Raw genomic sequence first — 7920 nt, 5'->3', positions numbered from 1 at the left:
GAACTTCAGCTTTTGCTGTTTGTATAAATAGTCTCGGTCCAAAACCTGAGTTTAATTCCTATTAATCTCTTTGATTTATCTGATTTTTCTATCTCGCTCTCCTTCTTCTGGACTTGATATTTTGATTTTTGGGATAACTTTCGGAGTCGCCTTCGGTCTATTTCTTAATCCAAGCATCTCCTTGACTTCTCTGATTTCATTGCTTCTTTTTTGTTCACATTCATTAAGTTGCGGCTTAACAGGGACATATCTTGTTGGTGTCAGAAGTGGAGCATTAATATTTGGAACTGGATAGACAAGAATTTTGCTTTTCTAAGTCTTGGATATTTTTTGAGTACCAGCCGTTTTGCCTCAGCTCTTAAGTCTGGAACATTTTTTTTCCATATTTTTTATATTGCACAAAATTTTTATTTTTAATTTCGCACACATTATTAAAATGGAAACGAATTTAATTGTAATACGCGCGAAAGAGTTCAGAGAAGTTGTTAAAAGCTACGGAGTAAAATACAGAAAAGAGATTCCAAGCAAAAAATTGATGTTGTTAATCTTGAGAGTTTTTACCAGACAAAAATTAAAAAGATAAAGACATTTTTACAAAGACGAAAGTTTCCAGCGTCTTTTAAATGGGTATTCAATAGCGTCAACAATTATTCGCTTATTGTTTATTCCTTCAGCGAGGCGACTGCCACTTATTCTTAATAAATCCATAGATTATTTCCGTGTTCTGAATGTGAATAGTTTGGCATCTGAGTCTTAAATGAAAATGTATGGCTTTGATGCGATCCTATCATCAACATTCTCAATGCCAAGTGATTCTTGCAGCTCTCTTTGTCTGATCGTTTTTCCTCGAGCCATTTCCATCAGCTTGAAATGATTGATCTTCACAAAAGGTTCTCTTTTTCAAACAATAAGATCAATGAGTCATTTTTCTCAAATTTGAGCAATACTTCAGACCTTATGGTGCCGCAAAGAAGCGTAATTAAAAAATTATCTTACTTTCAAATCTGATTCTTCGAGGCCTGCCACTCCGCGGCTTACCGTTTTGGGGCTTGCCTCTTTCCGGGCTTCTTCCGACAATGAAAAAATATCTCCCATTTTTAATATTAAGAAAAATAAAATTAACTTCTGATTTTCTTTCAAATTCACTCCAATCGTTGTTCCGACTGCGAGTACAATAGGAGTGAATGTGGATCCATACCCCTTGAAGATTTTTTTCACTCTCTCTCTTCGTCAAGTGCCTTCTTCGAGTTCTTCTCTCTCATTCTCAAGATCATCAATCCGCTCTTTATTTTCTATTTTCCTTTCTCTTGCTCTTTCTTTTATAGCTTGGTCTTCATTCTCCTCATCGGCAGTCCCCCGATCCTCCTGAATAGACTTCTGCAGCTCGTCAATTTCGTTATCCTTCTGAGCAATCAAAACCTCTCGCTCTAGGACAAGTGAGGTTTTTATTTGTTTTGGGAGTGATGGATTCAACGTTTGCTTTTTTTGTACCACTTTTTTCACTATACAAGGGATATGTCTTCTTTCCCTGACCAAACATTTTTTACGTGCAGCCTTCCTCCTTTGCAATAAAAGAGGATCAGTATCTCCAAAATCATCTATTTTAAACAAAATACCTATTATTTTAAATGAAATTCAGTGAAAAAGTAGTAATATTAAGGCTCATCATGATGTTGATATATCATTCAACTTAGCAATCAAAAAAAAAATCAAAGAAAATGATATAGAATAAATTTTCAGTGGATATAAGATAATTAACAATAATAAAGAGTTAGATATAAAGAAATTTTTATCAGAAACATCAAACGTTTTAAAAAAGTTTTAAGTCTTCAGTTTCGAAAATAAAAGTGTTTATATTTCCATTTCAAAATGTAAGTTTAAAGATGAGCTGAATCAAATACTAATATCTGATAATAAAGGCAATAGTCATTTTGTTTATATTAAGATTTTAATAGATTAAATTATTGCCAATCAAACCATCATGAAAAGAAATTCTTTTGTATATTTTGTCAAGAATGTTTTATTACACAAGAATTACTTGATAAACAAAAACTTGATTGTAGCAACATTAATGGGAAACAAACCATTAACTTACCACCTACGGATACATTTGTTGAATTTGAGAGTTACCATTAGAAGCTGATTGCTCCTTTCGCCATTTATGCAGATTTTGAGAGCATTATTATTCCATGTGAAGTTCAACACAAAGCTAAAACTAAGAGCTTTACCTATGAAACTAAGGAACATAAAACATGTAGTTACGGATGTAAAGTTCTCTGTAAATGTGATCACAAATATACAAAAAGAGTCAAGATTTTTAGAGGAGAAAATGCTTCTCTAATCTATTGAGGCAATTCTTAAAGAACAAATGCTTTAACTAAATTAATGAAAAAGAGACAAACTATTGAAATTGTAATGTCAGTATTGTAATGTCAAATGTAATATATGTTATAAAAAGACAAATTTTTGTCATATATGCTTGAAGGAAATTGTAGATAAAAAAAGATAAAGTCAGAGATCATTGTCATTTTACGGGATTGCATAGAGGGCCAGCATATATTAATTGTAACTTGAATTACAAAATTGCCATCAAAATACCTGTTGTTTTTCATAACTTGCATGGTTATGATTCTCATTTAATGATGCAAGAAATTGGCAAGTTTAAAGATGCTGTAATAAATGTTATACCATCTAATGCAGGGAAATATATAGGTTTCACACTATCAAGGAAATCTCTTTTGAAACTAGAATTTATTGATACTTTTAATTTATGGCAAGTTCTCGTGAGAATTTAGTCAAAGATCTTAAAAAGTCACAATTTAAATACACTTAAGATGCACTTTTAACACGTAGGGGCATTTACCCGTATGCATGAATATATTAACAGTTTTTGAAGATGCAATGAAAAGAATCTACCACCCAAAGATAAATTCTACAAAACATTGAGTGGAGATAGTGTTACTGATGAAGAATATAAATTTGCACTTGATGTTTACAAAAAATATAACTGTAGAATTGTTGCTGATTATCATAATTTATATTTGAAAACTGACATTGAATTACTTGCTGATGGTTTTTAGAATTTCAGGAGTATATGCTTATAATACTATGGTTTAGATCCAACAACTAGTCTTTTTGCACCCATTTTGCTTTTGATGTAAAACACCATTGAACAAATGATGCGCGGTGGCTCACATGGTTTTGCAACAGCAAATAATTAATATCTAGATGATTTTGATGAAGATTTTTCTTAAATTAATTATTTTGATGCAAATAATCTTTATGGATGGGCCATGATTCAACTATTGCCAACAGGTAATTTTAAATAAAATCTGAAAATATGAGCAGAATATAAGAGATTACAAAGCGTAAGAGAAAAATTGATTGAACTGTGAATCTAAAGCACGATCTATCCATAGGGATGGTTCTTTCTATCCTTAGATACATGTAATGTCCGCTAAAGGTTGAGGTGTGTCACAAGGTACTAATTTTGTGCTTTATTGTAATTACCATCGATCGTCGAATACATAAATGACTTTGGAACCTTGATCTAGAGCAAACTGAACAGTCCATCTTGCGTCACCTTAAACTTGATCTTTAGTGTAATTCAAATGGTCAAAATCTGAAAGTAACTTGGCATCTTTGACCAAAAAGTAAAGGGGGTCCACTATTCTGTCTTGTTCTTGTACAGTTAATAAAGATATAAATCGAAGAAGTTTGGTAGCTGCCTTTTCTTGACAGATGTGAAATTCTTGTTATTCTTGAAAAGAACGCATTTGCTTTTCAAAATATTTGTGTTGAACAAAAAAGTAGTGACAAAATTGTTGAATATGTTGAGTCATGGGTCCTCTTCCCCTACAGTGAATTTGAAAACATTCTTCTGCTTCCATGGGTTCCATGATTTTTTTCTTTTAACGAAACATATAAGGTCATATAATAATCCAAAGCTCTGTCTACTTCCCTCTTCACGTAATCCTCCGTGACCCTCTTCAATTCTCCCACATTTCTTTTCATTTCTTTTAGATTTTCCTCGAGTTCCCTTATTTTCGTGCAAATTTTAGTGTCCTTCAGGAATAGGTCGCATAGTTTCACGGTAATCTCATAAATATCTCATAAATTTGTTCTTGCAGAGTAATTTCTTTGTCAATTTCTGGAATTATGATGATGAAAGTGAAGAAAAGTTCACGTTTCTGACTTACAAAGGTTTGTGAACAAAAAAAAACGGTTTTATACCTAGGACATCCTGAAGTACAAAGTTCACTCACATTTCTAGTTTGAAACAAGTTTTGTGGTTTGGAACTTGTTTGAAAAACGTTTGAAACAAATGGTATAGAGTTCATTTTTGTTGTGTGTCTACTCCATGACACACAACATCATCATCAACCATATGAAAAAGAAGAAGAACTCGATCAGGAGTTCACAGATTTTAACCCCTGAAAAAAAAAACCAGTCCAAAGCTAGTTGGGAACATCTCTACTGTGCCTAAAAAGAGTGTCACGTATTCGTAGATTGGACCGTGCTTACAGTTGTTTGAGTCGTGCTTAATATCCTTGTGGTTTAGCACCTATCTACCACAAGCTGGTCTTCAAAAAAATGTTGAAATGCAAACGCGAGGAACCCATGGAACTCTAATAGCAATCCCAACTGTCTTTTCCTGCGCTTTTAGAGAATCTTTCAATGTGGCGATGAAGATCGGATGATGGTACCAATCGAATTTTAAATCGACCAGAAGTGTATGGACTGCTCTACAGACCTGAAGACAAACATAAACTTTTACACAACGTGTGTTCCATCAGGCTTCATTTGAACAATAAACAATCCGTGACACGTTTATAAGACATTCATGCCAAAAAAGACTTTCAGTATTTTTTTCATCATGGTCTCGAGAAGAATTCCTTTGATTTGGTTTGGATGCCGCAGAAGCTAATCCAGGAGTTTAAACTTTTGCCGAAAAAAGGAACGAATTGGAGACACGGTCCAAGAAGTCTTCTTCTAAAAGAGAACCACTGAAGAAGAAGAATGAGATTGAGAATAAAACGTTTACCAAAGAGAACTTTGTGAAAAAGAGTCAGAGACGACCCCAAGGACTTTGCATGAATAAGAACGCTACCTTCTACAGTCTAATAAATAAAATGAAATGGGCTAAAATACCTCTTGTAAGGTTGATTCCTAACAAAAAAGATTTGAGAGAAGTCATGACACCTTGAATATAGAGTGTATAAAAGGATAAAAGTTCATTTTGTACGTGACATTGTCACCACGAGTATCTTCACTTGTCTGTCCACTCTCTAGGTCGAGGGGACGGATCGATTGACGTGGAAAATCGTTTTGCAATTATGTCAGGGTTTCTACGGAAAGACTCATAGATCTCGACACGATTATTTCTACGATGTCCTGAATACCATAGAAATGTACAAACAAGATGATGAGGCTGGTTTATAACCCTTAGAATAATTTTCCGAAGTCGTAACCACTCCATTTCTTTCATCGTATTCGTCTTTTGGCTATTCACAATTTTCCAAAAGAGGCCCGGAGTTATTTCAACGAAATGGAAAACGTATATTCTTATCGGTGCACTTCCATATTTAATTTAACGCGTCTTCATTGCTGTTGTCCTTGTGTTGGAACCGAGCCAGAGAGAAAAAAAAAAGAAAGGAAGAGGACTATTGAAAGCTTATGGAAATCCCAAGAAACCCGGAAGCTTGGGTGGTGTCCCACGTTTCGCGCGTCAATTCGGTCTAAGTCTTTTCAAGAATGGATGGGTGATCGGGACCGTAATTTTGACGTGTGATGTGATGTGTCTGAAAGTGCCATGAGTCAATCGGTACTTTGCATCTCGTTACCGGAAGTTTGAGCGAATTTCCGCATAATCAACCAATCAGTTTCAAGATACGATTATCCTTTCCTTTACAATTGGATGTAATGTGGGAGGTGGGCTTGAATAGTGTGACACTATTCAAATAGAATACACCATTGAATAGAAATCCAGAACCCGTTAAATGGTGGAATTCTTAGTTTCTTAGAGGCCGGTCTAGTATCCATAGCTGCTTTCAAACTATACCCTTCTTGCCATAGACAACATGGCCATCGAATGCGTGGACTGTCCCTACTTAGACCAAAAAACAATCAGGTGATGTGAGAACAGGAGGATTTCTAGAACCCATGACAAAAACTTGCTAGAGGTCGATTCCAATCAGGTCGTGTTGCACGACATCGTCTGTGGTCAAACATCTGTGTAAGATCAAAGAAGATGGAAAAGATTATATGGAATAAAGTGCAATTAGATTTTTTAGCTCGACACGATCACGTGTTGTGTCCGCATTTTTACGGTACCTTACCCAAGACAAATTACCTCATCATCCACATAGAGGTAGATGTGTGGGGTACATGGTAAACACGGATCCGCTCGATAAACCTGGAAAACATTGGTTGGCTCTGTGAACCGATGGGAACGTTTGCGAGATCATGGATGGTTACAAGTTACCTTTACAAGAATACGGAACCACACAATTCTTGATCGAAAGTATGAACAAACACTGGAGTCTGCAATCCCTTACAGTCAGAGTTGTGGCGATTACGCCTTGATGTATTTGCGTCATACAGTTAGAGGAAAAGACTTGTCAGATTTTTTTAAACGTTTTTCTAAACACGATTATGTAGAGAATGATCATAAAGTAGGTCAATTTTTATAACGGTGATCGAAGAAGAGATTTCACAAAAAGAATGGCATGCAACTTCTAAGAAAGAAGGTCATCAAACGACATGTCACATGCGTTGAAGGAATAAAAGAGTTGATTTACGTTTACCAAGTGTGGCGATGGCTGGGTCGCTCAGCGGGAAGATCGTCTGACTCACTGCCCGAAAGTCGTAGGTTCGAATGCTACCTCATTAAAATTTCTACCATATCCTCCATAAATAAGAAATGCTTTCAGAAGATATGGTAAATGTCTTTTGATCCTCATCATGGAAAGAATCGAACCGCTTCGAGTTAAGACTCCATCAAGTATCATTATGGTAGGTCCTTCGGGATGTGGCAAGACCTGTTTTACAGAATCGTTATTATCACGCCACCATCAAGAATTATTCGTGAATACAACGTCTGTGATCGTGTACTGTTACGTTGACTGGCAGGATAAATTCAGATCGATGAAAAAAGGCGGAGTGAAATTTCACGAAGGAGTTCCAGAATTATCACAATTGGAAACGTGGTTTCCTCGCGGGGGTGTCTTGGTACTGGACGATTTAACGTCATGAAGGAGGAAACGATAAAGAAGTCTTGGACCTTTTTGGACCAGAAATTCTCATCATAAAAACATTTCGGTAGTTTAGACATGTTTCTACCAGGAAAATTATTAAAATCGTATCCTCAAGAATGGCAGCACGTACTAAAGACATATTTCTAGAATACACAGGTCCGATGTGATTCATTCCGAATAGAAATATCCTTTGAGTCGCTCGGCCGATTGCCGTTTCGATTCGCTTTTCAATCCTCTATTCAATCCTCTCTTGAATCCCTGCTTGGTACTACTGGTGGCATTGTATGGTCTCTTTGAAATGGGGGCTTTATTTTTAAGGCCTGCTATTCTAACAACTGAAGAAGAAGATGCTGCCATGACAGGTGTCGTAGCGAATTTACTCAAACGCCACGTAAAAAAGTAAAAAAGAAGAGGAGAAGAAAATGTGGTGGATGTAAAATTGGAGTGGTTGAAAGAAGGTGAAGAGGCTGCTCTAGGGAAACCCTTACGAAGAAAAGTAGAAGAATAATATGAAGAATTCTAACTGACCCACTTCCAAAAAGAAGAAGAAGAAGAAACGACAAAGACAAAGAGCACAGAAAGGAGGCAAACACGACATTCAAAACTGGATCAGCAAGCTGGGAATATAATTCCCTCCTTTCTCGTTGTCCAAAAAGGAACATCA

The sequence above is a fragment of the Pocillopora damicornis genome, chromosome 8 (genome assembly GCF_964200805.1).
Source record: "Pocillopora damicornis chromosome 8, jaPocDami1.2, whole genome shotgun sequence".
Lineage (NCBI taxonomy): Eukaryota > Metazoa > Cnidaria > Anthozoa > Scleractinia > Pocilloporidae > Pocillopora > Pocillopora damicornis.
This window is presented reverse-complemented; position numbering follows the sequence as displayed.